The 19,645-nt window shown below is 38.3% G+C and overlaps 1 pseudogene; it reads right to left on the bottom strand.

The window, feature by feature from the left end:
• Window positions 1–4,121: 4,121 nt before the first annotated feature.
• On the bottom strand, window positions 4,122–13,361 carry LOC120286869 (annotated as a pseudogene).
• Between the last annotated feature and the right edge of the window lie 6,284 nt (window positions 13,362–19,645).

Below are 19,645 nucleotides of genomic sequence, written 5' to 3'. Positions count from 1 at the left end.
AATGACCCACAGAAGAATGTTTAGTTTAATGCTCCGAATTTAGCGTGCGCACCCCTCTCCACTAGGTGAGCTCCTTATCCGTGCCCCCATTACAATGCATGTGGAAAATTAAAGACCGACGATACGTCTAATTCCAATTGCTGTGCTGTACAGACTAATCAGGGTTAATTACTTGATAGACTTTTCCATGGTTTTCGATTGTGTGCGCTTTTTTCACTAGCCAACTATAGAAGCAACTCCAGCTTGTTCATGCAAGTGACCTAATTTTGACTTCCATTCCCATAAATGGCCAAGATACACCCGGGCATCACGCACTCGCACATGCTCTTGTTGCCATTATAATGAAAATCAGTCTGATCCCACGAGATAAGTTCAAAAAAGAGTTAATAAGCGACCCGTCAAAATGTCGATTCTCCCAATTTTCGTGTTTAAATTATCAAACCCATGGTATGGACCAAGTCAATTTTTTGTTAGGAGCTGGAACCTGAGATCATCTCTTTGAATTTAAAACCTGAATTCATGGACATTTTGGTGGGAACCTCAGTGATTGGGGGGAGTCGAGACGACCTTTTCTTCCCCTTGAATAGAGGGCTTCTTCAGAAGGGGCTGCTAATTGCCAAGGTCTACAAAAATGGAAAAAAGAAAAGGAAAAAGGAAAAGACAACGGGGGAACCCATGAATAAATAAATGAAGATCTTACGTATGTGCATGGTCCTGTCGACGTCTTCGTGTATGCGTGCATATTATACTAAGTGCGTGAAAATTAGATTATTATTATTATTATAATGGAGAGAATAGGTATACCGAATAATAAGTGCTTTGATTCTTCTTCCTACAGAAGCCAAATGTGAGGTGCTGCTATGGGCACCTCGGCGGCCGTTCCTTGAGGTGAGATCATCGACTTGCCGCCGCCACGCGGTTGGTTCATTTACCTTGTGGGGATGGTAACGGGGGAATTTGTCGTTAGCCGATCGAAATCTTTCGAGATAAGATGCACAGACTTTGATTTCCATGTCGTTACCCAGCTTGATACGGCATGTGCATCAAATGTTGACACTTCAAACGAACAGATATGATATCACACTCGGATTCTCCGCCAATGTACAGGAGATTTTTTTTTTTTTAAACAAAGGTCTCAAACCTTATATTTAGATGCCAATTCAATCAAAAATTTTCAATTTGCTACTTTTGTTCTAAACTTTTTGAAAATTTGCCAATGTAGTCCTTCCGGCCAGTTTTGGCTAACAACCACCACTTAGGTGTAGGTGATGTGTGTGCACATGCATGAGAGAGAGAGAGAGAGAATGTTGATTTGTACAATTTTGATTTTGCCTGTTCAATATGACTATTAACGTGACATCACGTAAAGAGATCATATCAGACGCCAATGTGGGAGTTAAAGGCTTTATCGGTGTTAGTATCCATTTTTGCATTTTTTTTTTCTCTACAATTTTAACTATGGTTTCACATTGATCCACATTTGAGAACTTGAGGTACTCGACCGAACAAAAAAGAAGATTTGGATACTCGATTATAAAACAAGCCAAAGTTAAGATGCTCGTGGTATTATTGCCTCTTGACAAAATAATACTAATAATAGTGATAAAGGACACAAATTCCACATCCCACGAAGTAAGGTTTTTGGTTTTTACAATGCCTTCCGTACTAACGTCTTTAATTTGTATCAACATATATATTTGTCCTAAGTAATAACAGACTGTAACTTTGAGATTACATATACATATAGGTGATCACACCATTACTTTCGCAAATGCATTAATTTGGAAATACTAGTCAAAGTAACATTAGCAAACTTCTCCAAAAAGTTTGATTTATTTGTCGCCGCAATGATTCATTGATATATGTATTCAAAGTTTGGTAGTAGCTTATAGGTTTGTGTATCTTTACGGGTTCAACAGGTCACCTCGAGCTAGCATCATTAAAATCGATCCTACGCCAATGAAACATAATTGATCAAAATCAGACATTAAAGACTACGCATGGATTTGGGAGTCTGGTAATCGCGGGCCGGTGAGATTCTGCCTCGACGAAGCTCGTCTGAATTTCGAAAGTCAAGTCAATGAAACTAATTTAACGCCGCGTTTATTGAGTATTCCAAGAACTCCAAACCAAGCAAAGAAGAACAAAGTCCTTCACTAAACGACCAACAAGTGCCTGGCTACAATTATTCTGAATGTCTCTTTTTTTTCGTTTATATTTAAATATCAAATATTAAAAATAAAATATATATTCATATGTTGTTGTCTTGAGAATTTGATTGCGTGGTGATCATTTTGGTGATGTCAAGATACTTGCATTATTTATAGTGTGTTTCTATTATTGATAAAAAGTTATATCTTGGACATAAGGAGGAAGATGGAAAAAAAAATTAAAGCAAAGGGAAGCGAGGTGATTAACCATAAAATATCCACCTGTCAACTCTCCATAAGTCGCTCTATGGAGCACCAAAATAATATAACAATAACAATTGAATTTAGTAATTCAATCCTCTCTGATTGTCGGAGTTGGGGTTTCTCAAGCCTAACAACTAAAAACCCGAGGGTGGTCACCGGTGACTTCGACGTGGGAGGAAAGCCATGTACTCGAGCATGGCCTCCGAAGATCGGAGTATGACCATAGGGATCTCGGACCTCAAGAACCGAGGCCTTGCCTCTATCGACACTCGACACAACTCGAGCCTTGATGGGCTTGTGCCCAGATGCCAATGACTTGACTATGAAAGCTAGGTACCTAAGCATAGCCGGCTATAACCTAGGCATGGACTAGGGTCGCAAGTCCGACCACAAGGAACTCATGCTCAGGCTCTATGAACCTTTGCCAAGTCCTTAAGGATTTGGGCATAGACGTCGGTCCCTGCTCTCAACCACCAAGGTCTAATTATATCTCGAAAAATAATTTCTAATTTTTAAAACATAAAATTATTTTTTTGAATTTGAGTATAGAATTTAGTCAAAGACTTTCTATTAGACTTTTTTCTTAGGCATCCAAAGTCAAAAAATGAAAAAAAAAAATTCGTTAGTAGATTTTTCTGGAAATAAATGGATATGTACCATTTTCTAAGAAGCTTTGGTGGCTTTAATGAAGAAAAACGGGAATAGAAGGGATGTCTTTCCTTTTTACCCATAGTGTAAAAGTTGTTTTTCCCCTAATCAGGAGTTAACACGAGGCATTAAAATTCAAATCGTTGCTTGTTAATTTCTTCACTTAGGGTGTTTTTATTTCCCTAATGATTTGAAAAATATTTTCTTAAAATGATCATGTGTATCATTTATAAAAATGAATGAACGAGAAATATTTTCATTGTTTATAAAAATGTTTAGATATATATAGTTGTCGTCATTGACTAATTATTTCAAGCAACATAATGGGAATATTGAGAAATAATATCATCTTTCATGAAAACAGTTAGACACAAAGAGTTATTGATGATGAAAACATATGTCATCAACTAATTATTTAAACAATACAAGTAAAAGCAATTATTTTTAGAAAAATATTTACAAGTCAATCATTTCCGCAAAACCAATGTAGCATTATTTTTGCTTAAAGTTACATGGTCAAGGATTTGAGATGTTGCATAACTTATTTGGCCTCGCTAAGCCAAAACTCACATTACATGGGAAATTACCGATGCCAATTTAGTCTTAAATATTTTAATTATGCCAATTGAGTCCACTTCAACATATTCTAATCAAAATTGATCGGATGGACTCAATTGGCAAAATATGAAAAGGTTTAACACTTAATTTGCACAATTAAAATGTTTATGACTCAATTAATCAAAGTGCAATAAATTTATGATTTTTTTGGTAATTTTCCCCATATTACATACAGCACAAAAGGCTTTTCATTCACCATAATGTTCCAAAACTTAGGTCTGCTTCGAAGATTGGAAACAAAGGCCGAATTCGACGATTAAAGGGTTCTAGGAGAGGGAGATGACTATAACGATCATCACTTAAATTGTTGTGCCTGCAAAAACCATCAGATTGAGCATATAGCCCAGATGGTTAAGTTATGTGATCGATATAGATCAGAAAAAAGAAGATAAAACTCATTTATAGCTGATGATCTTGCAATTGAAGTAGAAAAGGAACATGTTGAAGGTTGAACCTGGGGTTCCATACTGAATTTTACAACCTGACATTTTTCCAATCCATAAAACAATCGTTTGTACATGTAAAGTTTGAAACTCCTACATAACTCGACAAACACTTCATGCTATATTTGTTTTGTCGTTATTCACATTTCACACGTACACTAGCTTTCGTACGAGAACAGAGGAACAATTAACAACGAACAAACAAGAAAAGAACAGGCATGCGTGCACAAGTTCAGATCGAGACGCTGTTGGGAATTCCCTTGGCAGTCACTCCGCCTTCGCTGGTAGGGTAAAGCAGCATATAGGGCACCTCGACTGGCCCGACCCGGTTCCTCCACCTCTTGTCCCTATTCATCCTCATAATCCTTTCCTCGACTTCTCCCAACTTCTTCCCGAACCTCTCGAACGCCTTCAGTGGCTCAGCATCTGCCGTCCACTCAGGAGTGTCTCTCTTGCCGAGATACACCTCATCGGTAGAATGCATTGACAGGATCTCTATAAGCGAAATTCCTAGAAGTGTCTGAAGCTGGGCTGTTATGGTTTTCAGGAAAGCCTTGTCAGGATTTTGCTTGAGCTCTTCAAATTCGGGAGTACCTTCCTCGGGCATATAGCGACGGCTGAGGGTGGGGCGGTTCGGGAGGTACCCTGCATAAGGGTATTGCCCGAAGTTCACAGCCGCATGGAGAGCAGACGCGATCCAGATGGTGATCGTACATGTCTCTGTTAGGTCCTTCACAGTCTGCATTTTAGGCCACCAGGGCTCACCCTTCTTGTCGCCGTGTCCCTCCTCCACGAGTTCCTTCCACCAGGATTGGAGCTCCTTGTCATTCTGTACCGTCTGGTCGCTCTTGTAATAAAAGGAGCAGTAGTCCTCAACCCACATCTTGATCGCGGACCAGATCTCAAGCCCATCTACCGCGTAGGGGTAGTCCTCAATCAATAGGCGGAGGCCATGCGGGGAGTTTGCATCTTCTACAGCGACTCCCCTGAAGACAAGAAAAGGTAGAATTTTTTTGTCACACTCAGTCTATCAGAATAATTCGAGTAAAACAAACGAGAGCTATATTGATATGTATCTCGGCACGAGCCTCAGCTATTCCAAGTACATTTGCGCTGTCTTCATCAGCCTTTATTCGTCTTGCTTTTTGAAGGAATTTTAAAGAAAGTCTTATGGATGATTTATTTGTACAGAACAGAAAATTTACCGCTTGATGAGGTCAGCAGGAAGCGCTTGCTCGGGGAAAATCCAGTTCTTGTAGATGGCGGAAGACATCTCCATGGAATACTTTGCCGGGAATACAGTCATCTCCAGGATTCCACCTGCATTGATCACAATCTGCCTGGCGATTGCATTTATCTCCATTGTGTCGCGGAAATGGGGATGCAAAAGCTTGTGGATCGGGTGAAGCACACTCAGTTGTCTATTTGTTGCAATCACAAATGGTTCAATCGCCGCGTGAGTATTCAACCTGCAGTAAGAATCAGGAAAATTATCAATATGCAGGAAATAAATAGACTTTCTTCCCCTTCTGTATATAGTTGAATGCTCCTTAGAAATCTTTACCAGTGGCTGATGAGTTGATGATAGCCTGAGTCGTTAACTGCAGCATAAGCTTTAGCCAGCTGCCAAATGGAACCTCTGACGCCTTGATCGGCCGGCGTGTACACCTTGCTTATTGCGCCAAACTCGTCTCCCTCAGGATGCGGCAAGCTAAGCTCTATTGCCAACGGCTTCAGGGTACCATCATCCTTCAAGAAGAGGAGTGTTCGAGTAGCATACGTTTTGGTGGTGGTGGTCGTGTTTATCCGCCTCAAATACGGCATGATGGCGTCATGGTGATCTAATATGAACAATTTTTTCATCTTGATAGCCTGCATTTGTTATGCATCGTTTCAATTTGGATGTTATAACTTAAATGAGCTCTCCATCATCTTTTAAGCAAGTATATGGACGCTCTTAGTGATGTGAGATGCAACGAAGGTACCTGTTCGACAGTTAATCCATTCAGTTGCTCCTGAATGAGCTCTTCCCTTATTGAACTGCTCTGGTTGCCATATATTTTAGGGTCTAGCTTGCTTGCCGGAGGGAATTCCTGAAATCAACAAAAAAGGTTTAATCAACTAGACAACCGGTGGAACTCCATTCCGCACCTCATTTTAATATTAACTGAATTTGTTTGAGCTTTAACATGAAAGATATTGTTATTTACCTGGAGAGAGCGAACCACGACAGGGTTGACTCCAGCGAGCATTTCTCTACCGAATTCTACATCGGTCCTCCAGGCAGTCTTATCCTCTGCACAGGATGATTGCTAAACGTTAGGAAAACAGCCTCGAACTAATCAGATGAAAAAGGTCCCATAGATATATGTATCCATTACCTTTGATCACCTGAGGCATGGGGTACTCGAGAAGCCCTTCCCCATCGGTCCGAAAGAGTATCTTAAGCATCTCGAGGGGAATGTGCTCCTTCAGACTCTCCAGCAAAGGGCCATTGGGAAGCTTAATACCGCCCTCATAGAGATTGAGCACATCCTGGAAGGAGTCAAACTCATTGGGCGTGCTGTCGAATATACTCTCTAGCTCGGGCTTCAGAAATTGACCCACAGCTTTTAGAGCATAAGCAAGGAAGTCAGACATCTTTAAGTGGCCAAACCGTTCGTCCCTTGGAACGTTTGTGTTTAGGCTCATGAGCAGAGGCAGCCTGCTCTCAGTATTCGGATCTGTCGATAACAACGTGAAAATTCAGTAAAATATACTTACAAATGAAGCATCACTGTCAAAAAAAGAAGAAGCTATAATAATCTCACATCGAATTGGAGATTCATGATATGAGTGCATTATCTAACCTGTCTCAGTCGGAGGTCGACCGGTCCTTCCTCTGCGAGGATAGGGATATTCAGAAGATCCTCCTAGAACAGGGCGGGCATACTTCGTGCCCTTGTCTGGATCGCCCAAATCATTGTAGTAAGCATAGTCGTACACCCTGTCCCACTCCTGAAGCTCTCCCGTTCCGTCTCCTCTCAAGTTAACTAACTCTTCCTCTCGGTACCTTACTAGAGGCGCTGGAGTTTGGCTCGGAAGATACGTCTGCAATAACGTGCTATCTTATTAGAGGCAACCTAAGGAACCCTGTCCAATCATATTGCAATTTCATCTGACAGAATAGAATAGAGTCCGAAACTGAATTGCCTTCAGCCAATATAAAGTGCAAATCCTAAGCGAAATGCCCCACTTCAGTGAAATCGGAAAGCTTACAAGATGCTGAAACTGGCTAAAAGTAGGGTATACCCAGAGAATTCCTAGAAGTGAGATTCTAATACGCAAATTAGGTTTTCGGGAAGCTAAGACCGTTTGAAAAGTCACTCCTTTCTGACCAATTTTCTGCATCAGCTTTTTTTTAGAACAACTATATGCAAAACAAGATTTAAGTCTTCATACTCGGAGGCTATGTCTTTTATTTTGTCCTATTGATTTGAGACTCGAGAAGCAAATCATAAATTGCGGCTATAGCTTAGCTTCATCAAAGTATTGTGATCGAACCTTGTTAGAGAAGAAGACCCGGTCCTTCTTGTACCGGTCGGCAGGGTAGACCCACGAGTTGCAGATGAAGTGGACTCGGCCCTCGCCAGGCACATCTTCGAGTGTGATCGTCTTGAGGTAAAACTGACTGTGATGGTTGTTTTGTACGATGATTGCCCCCGGAACTCCCACCTTCTTGTCCCAATTGAAAGTGACCTCGAACGCCGAGTCCCCTGCCGTTAGGGAGTGATGGTAGTGATCCATTTTTCAAGATATGCAGGCTTTCCCAATTTCCCCTGCAAACCGTTCTCTGCAAAGGGCGAAAAAGAAATAAAATGTTTCAAAGCTTTTTATCTTTTCGCCCTGCTGAAAGAGAATGAGTTCATCTTTAATATGGCAAAGGGTCTGAATCTGTTCAATGATTCGCGCAAAGTCATTCGCATTTTGTTTCCACTTTTCAGTTCGTTCCCGCTGAATCACTGATATTATGTTATCTATAATCTTCTTGCCGTCGCAAGCATGGTGCCGTTTCAACAGACAAGGAACCCAGCTTGTGCTCAATGAAGTGATTTAGAAAACACATCCTTGCAGTACGCGGCACAAATTTCCCATCGAAAGTGACAAATGAAAGCTTATATAATTATATTATTGGCCAATAACCCTAAAGTTAACTACAATAATTGCTAATGCCATGCACCATTGGTTGATTAGGCGGTGTGGCACTAGGACGTCACATGAGGAAAATCACCACATGTTTTACGATGAAGTCTTTTGTTGTTGCAGCGCACGCCATGGGTAATTGGTTTTAAAATGCAAATTCCAAAACCAAAACCAAAACCTTGAACCTACCCTGTTATAATCGATTTCTAGTTTTTGGACACTGGAACCTATTCTATTTTGTTGAAAACATCTAGAACCTATCATGTTTTTCTGGTACAATTCCAGGGTCTACCAAGAACTTTTTTTTTTCTTTTTTTTTGTTCTTTTTTTATAGCAAAATCATATGAAGGTTATGAGTAACAAAAAGTTTCAAAGTAAATATGAACAACAAAAATCTATATTTACCAAAAAAAAAAATTAATAAGATGAATATATAGTCATGTACAATTATAAATAATAAAAAGTTCAAACACATAACATAAAACATAAATTATAAAACTCCATTCCCCACTTGTCTATAAAAATTTAAGAGAAGAGGAAAATTGGCGAGAAGTTCAAAGGTAAGACAAATGATGAAAGAGTGTTGAGGTTAAAATTTAGAGAAAAAAGAAATTAGAGTTTTGGGTTTTTAACTATTAAACTAATGCCTACGTAGGTATTCACTCAAAACATTTTCTAGGATTGGTTCCAGTGAAACCTATTCCTACACCAAATTTTTGGGCGGTCCGATCTAATTGTCAGGAAGAACCAATTTAATTGCACATCTCTAGTGCACACAAGGCAAAGAGCCATTCTATGGATAACATGGACGATCGGAAAGAGACAACTCTTTCAGCCAATTCTCTTATATATTATTTTGGAGTGAAAAGACGGTAAGATCTGAGCACTCTTGCGTCGTCCTTCATGGCGATGGCCCATCATATTCAATTCATGCATCATCTTCATGATGTCAATGCAAACCTTAACCACGGTGAGATCTTAGCTCTGTTGCCGGCATGCGTAGAGGAAAATCCATTCGTAGTCAAGAAACATAGTCATGCAGAAAAGAAACTTTAAATTCAAGAAATATGTTCGGTCAATAATGGGAAATTCGTTTGGTCAGAAACGATTAAAAAGAAAAAAGAATATAGAGAACTTGACATTGGGCTATTGGCCGGAGGATATCGTTGACTGTTTGTTTATAATGGTCCGTTTACTTTGCGAAAAATATAATTTTTCTAGAAAATTATTTTTCAAAAATTATTTTCATGAAAAATGACAATGTTTTTTATATTTGGCTGAAATGTGAAAATGAGCTGAAAATATTTTCCAATATTTGATATGAAAATTTTAATTTGATTTTCCTAAATATATATACATTATTTGGGCATGGGCAAAGCCAATTACCCATAGATAGCTGGAGAACCAAGTATGGGCACTAGAGTCCCGATCTAGCCTCAATCAAGTACCTTGGTCTCAAGCCCACAAGAAAGGGTGTGTAAAATAATTAGAAATCGCCCCGACCACCCATAACCAGGCCAAAACCAACAATTGTTATGAGTACTAGTCATGTTCACGGTTCCAAATTGCCCATTGGACCGAACTAGTGTGTATATTAAATTTCATCTCTCTATTTTCTCTATCTTCAATTGGCACAACTCTCTCTCTCTCTCTCCTTTATGCCTTTCAAAACAAAAACAAAAACCTTGTATCAATCGCCAACTCCCCACTTTTCTCTCTCTCCTCATTCAAACTCCTACATTCTCTCTCTTCAATTAATACTACACAATCTCTCTTATTTCTTCCACATCCCTTGCATGATCAACAACATCTCTAGAGTGAGCTACGTTCATGGTAGTTTCTTCACTCTCGCTGAGTTGGGTTTCAAGAACCTTCAAAGAAAGGTATGTCATTACTCTTTGTACTCTGGTCTTGATCTCTGAACTCCATTATCTTTCACAACATTGTTGGATCGATCACTCCATTATCTTTCATTGTTTGTGTCCATTCTCTCTCTAGAGATATGTAGATCTTCTCTCCACCACCTTCACTCCCTCAACCCACCTCTCGCTCCCCTACTCTCCCACTCCACCTCATCATCACCCCCTCGTCTCGCCCTCTCCCATCTCTACTCCACTCCACCTACAACCTGTGCCCGTCCTTTCCTTACTTCTCCACCCCTCCCTACCCCTTCTCCACCTCCCTTGGCTGATTCCATGGACCAACCAAGAAACTAAGGGCCTGTTTGGCAATGTGCCAAATACCAGAATCGGTTTCTAATTTTTGTTCGAGAACAAATTTGTTTATGGGAACAATTTTGACAAGATTTGGAATTCCATTGATTTTGGAACCAACCCTCCGCCGCCGGTGAGGCAATTCTCGATTCGGCGGTTGGGCGAGGTGAGAATCGCGAGCCTCGCCCAGATCATGCTCACCCCTAGGCGAGGCCGGCTTGGCCACCGGCCTAGCCTCTATAGAGGCTCCTAACACAAGCATCGTGGTCATTTCAAGCCTGGCCCGGCGACCGACCGATGATGAAGAAGAAGAATAGGAAAAAGGGGAAAAAAAGAAAAAAAAGGAAAAAAGTAAAGTAAAAAAGTAAAAAGAATTATTTAAAAATTAAAAGAAATTAATTTGGAACATAATCAATTAACACGGTATCAAACGCAATTCTATGGCACTAAAAAATAATAGGGTCTTTAATCTTGAACTTCAAAAATAATCATTGGCTTAGGCACCAAGGACCAGAATCGCTCAAATTGCCCTCGGGGAACCAATAGTCTAATTTCGAGTGGTTTGATTTTCTAGAACCAACCCCTCAATGGACTCAATAGCAAGCATCGGGGATCTAGGCATGGGTAGCCTCAATAGGTCGGCACAAGCATAGGCATTTCGAGCCCGGCCTCAAGACACAAACCCGACCTCGTATCCGAGCCCGGGCACCAAAGACCTAGTCCTCGATGCCAAGGACTCAGGAGCCAGCATTGGGGTTCATGGCTTAGCATAAAGTTTTGAGTCCAAGCACCAAAACTGGTCATATTTTGGAAAATCATCTTTTATTTTTTAAAGAGGAAATCATTATTCTGAATTTTAGCATAGGTTTTTAATAACCAGAAAAATATTTTCCATTAATTCATTTTCTTAAGCAAATCAAACATCAAAAAATGAATAAAATAATTTTTCGAAAAAAAAATTTCCGTGAAGCAAAAAGAGCATAGAAGATAAAGACTAAATCCACGTCTATGGGACAGGATGTGGACTGGAGTGAGAACCCAGAAAAATGATTTGAGCTTTTTCATAATTAAAAAGTAAAAAAATAAATTAAATATAGCGTGAGTGGAAAATTCTAAACAGTCCAAAACAAATATTGCATAAATATTTGTCGATTTTAAAATTTAGACTCGATTGAGGAAAACAATTCATAATTCTGATTTAGTTTCATCCACTTCTTCCAAAACAAGAAAAAAGATGGGACACATGTTTACACATACACAAACATATATGCATGTATTGTATCTAAAAGAGAGAAAAAGTAAAAGCGCCTGACGCGGGTGCTAAAATATGACCTAACTAACTTTAGCCCAAATGGTCAACATTAAAATCAAGTCAAAATACTTAACCTAGTTTGAACGTTTGAGCTTTTCAATTGGCTTTCTTTTTTCTTTCTTTCTTCTTCTTCTTCTTTTTTTTTTTTTTTTTTTTTGCCTCGGCTTGAGGTTTCAGAATTAACATAATTTTTTCCTTTAAATTATAAGTTGGTTTAGAAAGACTCTCATATATAAGAGAATCCTACCCATAGGGCAAACACCTAAATGTACCCAAATTTTCTGTCACACGAAACTGCAATATTTAATGATTATTCTAAATCTACCATGGTCTATCTATTTAAATATGAGAAATTGTCAAAAAATATGTGGGTATGTTCTGTTTATCTATGTCTATAAATGTGTGCAAGGTAGAGTCATCCTATCAACAAAAATGCGGTAACTAAGTTTGATCAATCATAATTCAAAAAAGAGAAAATCTAACTTTCTTCTAAGTCCATCAAGATTACACATGTTCTCTAAGGCAAAGTTAACAGCAAAGCTTCAAACATTGCAAAAGCTGCCAATTATTAATGTGATCTAATGGGTTGATGTGCCTGTATCCCATACATGGGCAATTCACGAATCTTGTACGCAACGCAAGAGTATCGTGCCACAGAACCAAAAAACTTAAAACACAAATTGCACAACTGTACTCTCGTCAATAACGCGCTAAATTAAAGCGAAGATGCACATGTTATGCTTTCTTGAAATCTGAGCAAGAAGTAGTTTGTTTTCTGATAATGGAACATCGAACGCGAGTGATCCACTTCAGACATATGCAAGTCACATGAAATACTTATAATTATTATCTTTTCTTTGTGAGGAAGAAGTCCATGTTACGCTTTCTCGAAATCTAAGCAAGAAATTGCTTTCTTTTTAATTATAGAGCATCGAAACTCCAGCGGTCCACTTCGACATGCGGTGAAATAATTATCATTATTGTCTTTTCTTCGTGGGGAAGAAGATCGCTGGTCATGATGACGAATAGTTTAATTCGTTGCCATTCATCATTTCGCCAACAGAAATGTACAGCACAGTGTAGAACCAAGAAAAGCCATTGAAAGAACTTGTTCCAGAAATGAACGACAAGAAGATAGCGAGGAAGAGGGTCATGACTCACCGGGATCACCGTGGACGGCGCTCACGAGCCGCAGAGAGACCTTCTTACCCAACAGCTCGTGGATGTCGTCGAGGACCGACGCGTTGAAGTCATTGAAGTCCAAGACGTACTTCTTCATCAGTACCACAGTCCCCTTGACCTTTTTCGACCCGCCCGCCTCGCACCGGCGGCATGCCTTGTCGCCGCAGTTGAAGGCGTGCAGCATCCCATGAAACAGCTTATCCATTCCGGAGAATGTGTGGAACCTTTTTGCGAAGTCGATGGAATGAAAGGAAGAGAAGGATGGGTATTGAAATGAATGAAGAAGGGTAAGCGTTGCGATGGAGGGCATTTATAAGGGAAAGTTCGACGCTACGGTATCGCCAAGAAGCTCCAGTTGTTTACGGGAGACTTGGAATTTCTTCCTTTTTCCTCTTTCCGCGGTCTTAAGGACGTATTTGCATGTATACTCAATAGGATGTATTTTACAAAAGAAGTTTTGTTACGTTTCATAGTCAAGATAGGATCTTATATTTTCTCGAGTTTGATTCTTATTCAAAATAAAATAAATTCAGATATAAGGAGAATATAGCATGGATAAAGATATTGTATGAAAGATATGTGATAAAGGTAGATAGAATTTATTATATTCATGGCTTAAGAGGTATTTTTCTCGACTAACAAACTTCTTAAATTTAAAATACATATATTGATTAAAATCAAAATATTTGATTCTAATATAAAAAGAAAAGTCAAGATTAAAAAAAAATAATGGACAATTTTCTTTTTATTTATTCCTATATATATTTGAATTTTTTCTAAACTATAACATTATATATGTGTGAGTATGTATATTTAGTAGTATTTATATTCATTACACATTTTAGGTAATATTAGTAGTTCTTATTATTTAAGAAAATTTATATTAAGGAATGATTGACGAGAATAAACATGAAATAGAAAAAAAAAAAAAAAAAAAAAAAAAGAGAGGAAAATTTATTAACAAATAAATAAATAAAAACGAAGTAGAAGAACCTTGATTTTAAATGAATAAATTCAAAGTTGAGGCGGATCTTTCCAATTCACTTTGCCTCCTTCTTTGTATTTCTAATTCATGTTAAAACTTTACTACTTCTCCGTAGTTTTTAATTCACATTAAAGTTCCGCGAAAATGACGAAAGAGTTGAAACTCTTTTGTTCCAAAACTTTCTAGTTCATGTCAAAAGTTCACAAAAGAAACAAATTCAGTCGAAACTCCTATTTTCTGTTGTTCTTTGATTCATGTTGAAATTTCACGAAAAGTGACAAGATAGGCCAAGCACTATATTTTTCCAAATCAAGAAGACAAAATAATTTTTGTCTCTTTTATTATATTTGACTTTTGTTGGCTGATCTACCTACTCCATGTTGCCGTAGTCCATTTACATTTATTGTCATTATTGAACATTGGTTGAACAGCTTTGTTCCTGTTTAAGATGGCTTGAATTGATTGACAAAGGATATCTTCATTGGTGCATTTGTAATTTCTTTAGCAATAAATCATGATTCCATTTGTACATTTTCATATTTTGTTCATATCTGTCGCGACCAAATTTTTCGGGGTTGAACCACCTAGGGTTTGGCTAATGGATTGTTAAGCCTAAACTTAACTCGGGCTCTCCCAAGCCCATACCAATTCGCGACTTAGGTTCGAATTCTTAACATGCAAATTGATTTTATTTAGGAGTCGCCACTAATCGGTTTATGGTAGGTCGATTAGATACCTAAGTAAAATAATGGGAGAATTACCTTACTCCTACGAACCAGAGACTAAGGGTACGGGGACTTGATTACATTAGATTTCTCTAATGCCCTTTCGGTACCATTCTTTTTATTTTCAAAAATGTTTGGCAATTGAATTAATTTTAAATAAACTTCCTAACATGTGAGGTGATCATACATGTGCGCATACCACCAATTTAACACTCAAGAAAGCAAATGAATAAATGATGCGGAACTTACCTTAAAGCAACGAAAGCATACGCAATGTTAATTTAGAATTCACATCAGCAGTCCTAAATATGATTTCTAATTAACACGCAATTTTTGTCTTGTTTTCACTTAATTAATGAAAATCATGCAATATGCGATGCATGCCACTAATTTAACATGAAATGATATGACATTGCAACATGACTTAGCTATATGACCTAAGCAATATGACATAACTAAGCATGTAATCTATCCTAAGCATGAGATGATTTATTCTAAATAATTTTTTTGTATTTTCTATGAGATTCGAAATTTAAGAAATGCAACATTTAAATATGCAATCTAAATTAATCTAATAACCTAATTCTAATGACGGGCAATTTCTAATTAAATGCACCTAACAAAAATCACTAAATGACGTGCATTGTATGAAACTAATTCTATATGACGTGCACATGATTTTTATTTTCCTAATAAGCATGCAATCTATTTAGGAGAAATTATCTAAACAATAATATGCAATCTTAGTATGCAATGACGTGCAAAGAATGCCCTAATTCTACATGACATATGCATATGACATTTTTTATTAAAAAATGCAATCTATCCTAGAAATTGCAACTAATTTATCCTAAGACAAATTTTATGAAATTTCAAATGATCTAGCTAAATTAAGATTCTATCTAATTTAAACTAGGGATTAAGTCATATTAAATCCTAATTAAAACTAAGACATTATCTAAATCTAAAATGCCATTTATCTTAAAAAAGATGATCTAAATTTAAAATGAAGCATGCAATTCTAATCTAATATGCACAATGATTTTTTATGTGTTTTTTAATTAATTTCGAAATTAAAGTTTTCACATAATTAACATGCAATTCAAATAAAAAACTAACAACCTAAATGATTGCACTTTCTTTTTTGGATTTTTTTATTTAAAAATTCATAATAAGATTGCAATCCTAAATATGCAAGATGACAACAAACCTAATCCTAATTAAGATTTTTTTGATTTTTTATTTTTACGAAAATAAGATTTGACTCAACCAACTTGACGATAGCAAATCAAATAAAAGATAAGATTGATATCCAAAAATTGGCGAACCATATCTCATGAGATCGGGTAGACCAATTTTAATTTTAAATCGCGAATCAAATCTCGGGCTTTGAGATTGGATTGTCGATTTTTATAAGGTATTGCGAGTCGGATTTCGGGCGCGAAAATCGGACTGTCAACCCCTAGCTTGATAGACTATTTCATATTGAGATATCAATAATATATCAAGGAACAATTCCACTAAAACAGAATATTAAAAAAAAAGGTAAAATAAAAGAAAAGAAAAACCACCTAATCAGATTTTCTTTTTCTTTTTCTGTTTTTCTTCTTTTCTTTCAAACTTCACGTCCGTGCGGCTGGCCACCGGCTCCGGTAAGGGCGTCGCGGTCGGGTCTCCGGCGAAGGTCCGGCGAGGGGCAGCAGCGTTGCAGAGGGTCTCCGTGGGTGTTGATCGCGGTGGTCGTCGGGCTGCGGCGTCGATTGGCGGGGCCGCGGGAGCAGACGGTCGCGGCGTCGATTGGGCGTGAAGAAGCTCGGCGTCCAAGGGCGTCGCGGGTCAGTCAGCAGATCGGGCAGTGGCGGAGACGCGGCAGAGGCTCGGTGAGCGTGGCGGACGGACCCTGGCGCTGAACTCGGGCGTCGTGGGCAGAGGTCTCGAGGCCAGCAGACGCAGCAAGTCGCGGCCGATCGCGAATCAAGCAGGAGTAACGACGTCTGGTTGCAGCAGTGGAGCTTCGGGCTGAAGGCAGAGCAGAAACGGCGTCGCGGGCGTCGGTGGTGAACTCGCGGGTGCAGAGACGCAGCGGCGTCAGTTGCTGCAGGGACGGAGTCGCGCTGGCTGAGGCGCGACGAGTGCCGGGCAGTCTGAGACCCGGTTGTTGCGGATCGAGCAGGACCAGCGTTGGGCTCTCGGAACAGCTACACGGGTGCGGTGAACGGCGGTAGTCGCTTGGTGAGGCGGAGTAGCTCCGGGTGGTCACAGATGGAGCAGCAACGCGGGGGCAGCAAACTTAGAGAGATGATGAACAGTAGGGGTCAAATCACTCCCTTTTTCTGCTTTTCCGCTTCTCCTCTGTCTCTTCCTGTCACTCTCCCTCTCTCACGGCAATGCTCTCTCTAACTTTTCCTTTTCCCTGCAGTTTTGTCAGGAAAAGAGAAAAGAGAAAGAAACCCTCTTTTTGCTGAAGATGGACGAGGAAGAAAAACCTTTCTCTCTCGTTTACTTGACTTTTTTTTTTTTACCGAAGAGAAGCCCCCCTGGTGTCATCGTACACGGTTGCTTTTATAGGGGGAAGAGATAAGCTTTCAATTTCCCTTTCAAATCTACATCCGCGATACATTTTCACCAACCGATCACTATTGATAAAGATTTAAGATTATGATGAATATTTTCTCGAAATCCAAATCTCGCAAAGATAAATCGCAATATTTTTTTTCACCCATGTGCTCTTATCCAAAATATTCATATCCCAGAAAAATTTCAAAATATTATATTCTATGAGATAATTTTTAATTATTAAAAACGCGGGCTTGGGCCCTGCGTCGACTTCGTGGAAACTTGATTCATCTAATTCGAATTCATCCGTGGTCAATTGATAAAATGCAAATAACAAAATAAATGGAAATATAAATCTATATGCTATGCAATTAATAAAATTAACCCTAATTTCCTATGTAATAAATAAATAAACTAAATCGTCAAAATTTAGGTGTCAACAATATCAAACAAGGGATTTTATAAGATATAAAAGTATCCAATTTTATTACTATTGTTCACTAAACAATGATAGAATATAATAAAATTCATAAAATACATATTCTATTTTATTAAATTATATCTTGATTAGAAATCTAAACTACCAAACGTAATCTTATAATCTTGAAAACCTAAGTTTTCTCATTTAAATGCTTGATTAGTATCTATGGCACTCGTTAAATAATACTTTTTAATAGATTTTTCCCCTTCTTCTTCTTTTTCAAAATGAGGAGACATTAGGTTGGCTTTGGTTGAATTTATAGACCTAATCCCGGGGCGATGGCACGTTCTTCCACGCGCTGATTCAATGATGGCTACCGAAGACCCATTTAGGGAAAGCCACGAAGACTTGGTGATGATTAAGGAATTGACGAAGTGATTAGCACGCGGCTTTGAATTTACTGGCATATGCCTTAATCCTTGGTTTGTCTGGCGTCAATTATATTCATTCGACACGCGTTGAGATTATCTGAAATGACCAAGCGAGACCCGAACCTACGTTGCTTTGAAGACCGTCCGATGGGGAGTTGAGCATTGGATTGAGAGAGATGGGGGGACGACAAAAGGCTTGAAACTTGACAAATCATACCAATGTTCACTTTTGATAAATCATACTTGGGCATCGCCTCCTGGACCGAGTATGAGCTCCGGGATCTTGAGTTTGGCCTCAGGGAACCTAGATCTAGCCTCTGTGGACCCAACTCCAGTCTCGATGGACCTAGGCCCAGATGCTAGTGACTTGACCGTGGGACCCAGGTCCCCAGACATGGTTGTCGATAACCTAAGCATGGGCACTAGAGTCCCAAGTCCAACCTCAAAGGACTCAAGCTCAGCTTCTATAAAACCTGGACCAAGCCACAAAGGATTTGGGCACATATGTCAAGGTTTAATTGTATTTTGAAATTTAATTTCTGATTTTTGAAAGACAAAATATTTTTTTCAAATTTAAGCATAGGTTTTGGTTGGCCATGACTTTTCGTTAGACCCTTTATCTTCAGCATCAAAAGTCAAAAAATGAATATATATATATATATATATATATATATATATATATATATATATATATTTCGATAGAAAATTTCCGCCAAACAAATGAATTTTTAATGTTTTTTAATGGAGGAAATCAATAACAGAAGGGATGGCTTTCTTCATAACCCATAGCGTAGAAATTGCTTTATTCTTAACCAAGGGTTAACACAAGTCGTTATAATTCGAATCTTTGCTCGTTAAAATTCAATGGTTAAATTGCAGTAGTCATCAGCACCAATCTTCACTTAGGATTGATTTCACGAAAAATGAATAATATATAAAACATTTTCCTAAAATGATTATTTATATTACTTACAAAATGAACAAACGTGAAATATTTTCATTGGTATAAAAATGTCTAGACATAGATAATTGTCGATAATGAAAAATCTATCATCAACTAATTAAATCAAGCGACACATGATTAATTTAAAAAAAATGAGAAATATTTTCATCATTCTCGAAAATATTTAAACACGGAGAATTGTCAATAATTAAAATATATGTCATTGAGTAATTAGTTCAAGTAATAGAAACGATCATTTAAAAAAAAAAATCATTCCTTTTATGCGAGATAAACAGAACCTTATCCTTGCATTAAAATTACATCATCTAGAATTTGAGATGCCGCAAAACTTACTAGGCCCCGTCAAGGTCAATACTCATATTACACACCAGCATGGAAGGCTTTTCTTTCATCTTAATGTACCGAAACTTAAAGGTCTCCTTCGAAGAATGGAAGCGTAGCCAAATTCGACTATTTAAAGGTTCTAGGAGAAAGAGACGAGCAGAACGATCATCAGCTTAATCGTTGAGCCTGCGTAATCAAATCATCAGATCGAGCAGGAAGCCTAGATG

Source organism: Eucalyptus grandis, chromosome 8 (genome assembly GCF_016545825.1).
Source record: "Eucalyptus grandis isolate ANBG69807.140 chromosome 8, ASM1654582v1, whole genome shotgun sequence".
Taxonomy (NCBI): Eukaryota; Viridiplantae; Streptophyta; class Magnoliopsida; order Myrtales; family Myrtaceae; genus Eucalyptus; species Eucalyptus grandis.
The sequence above is the reverse complement of the archived record's forward strand: the minus strand, read 5'-3'. Positions and strand labels throughout refer to the sequence as shown.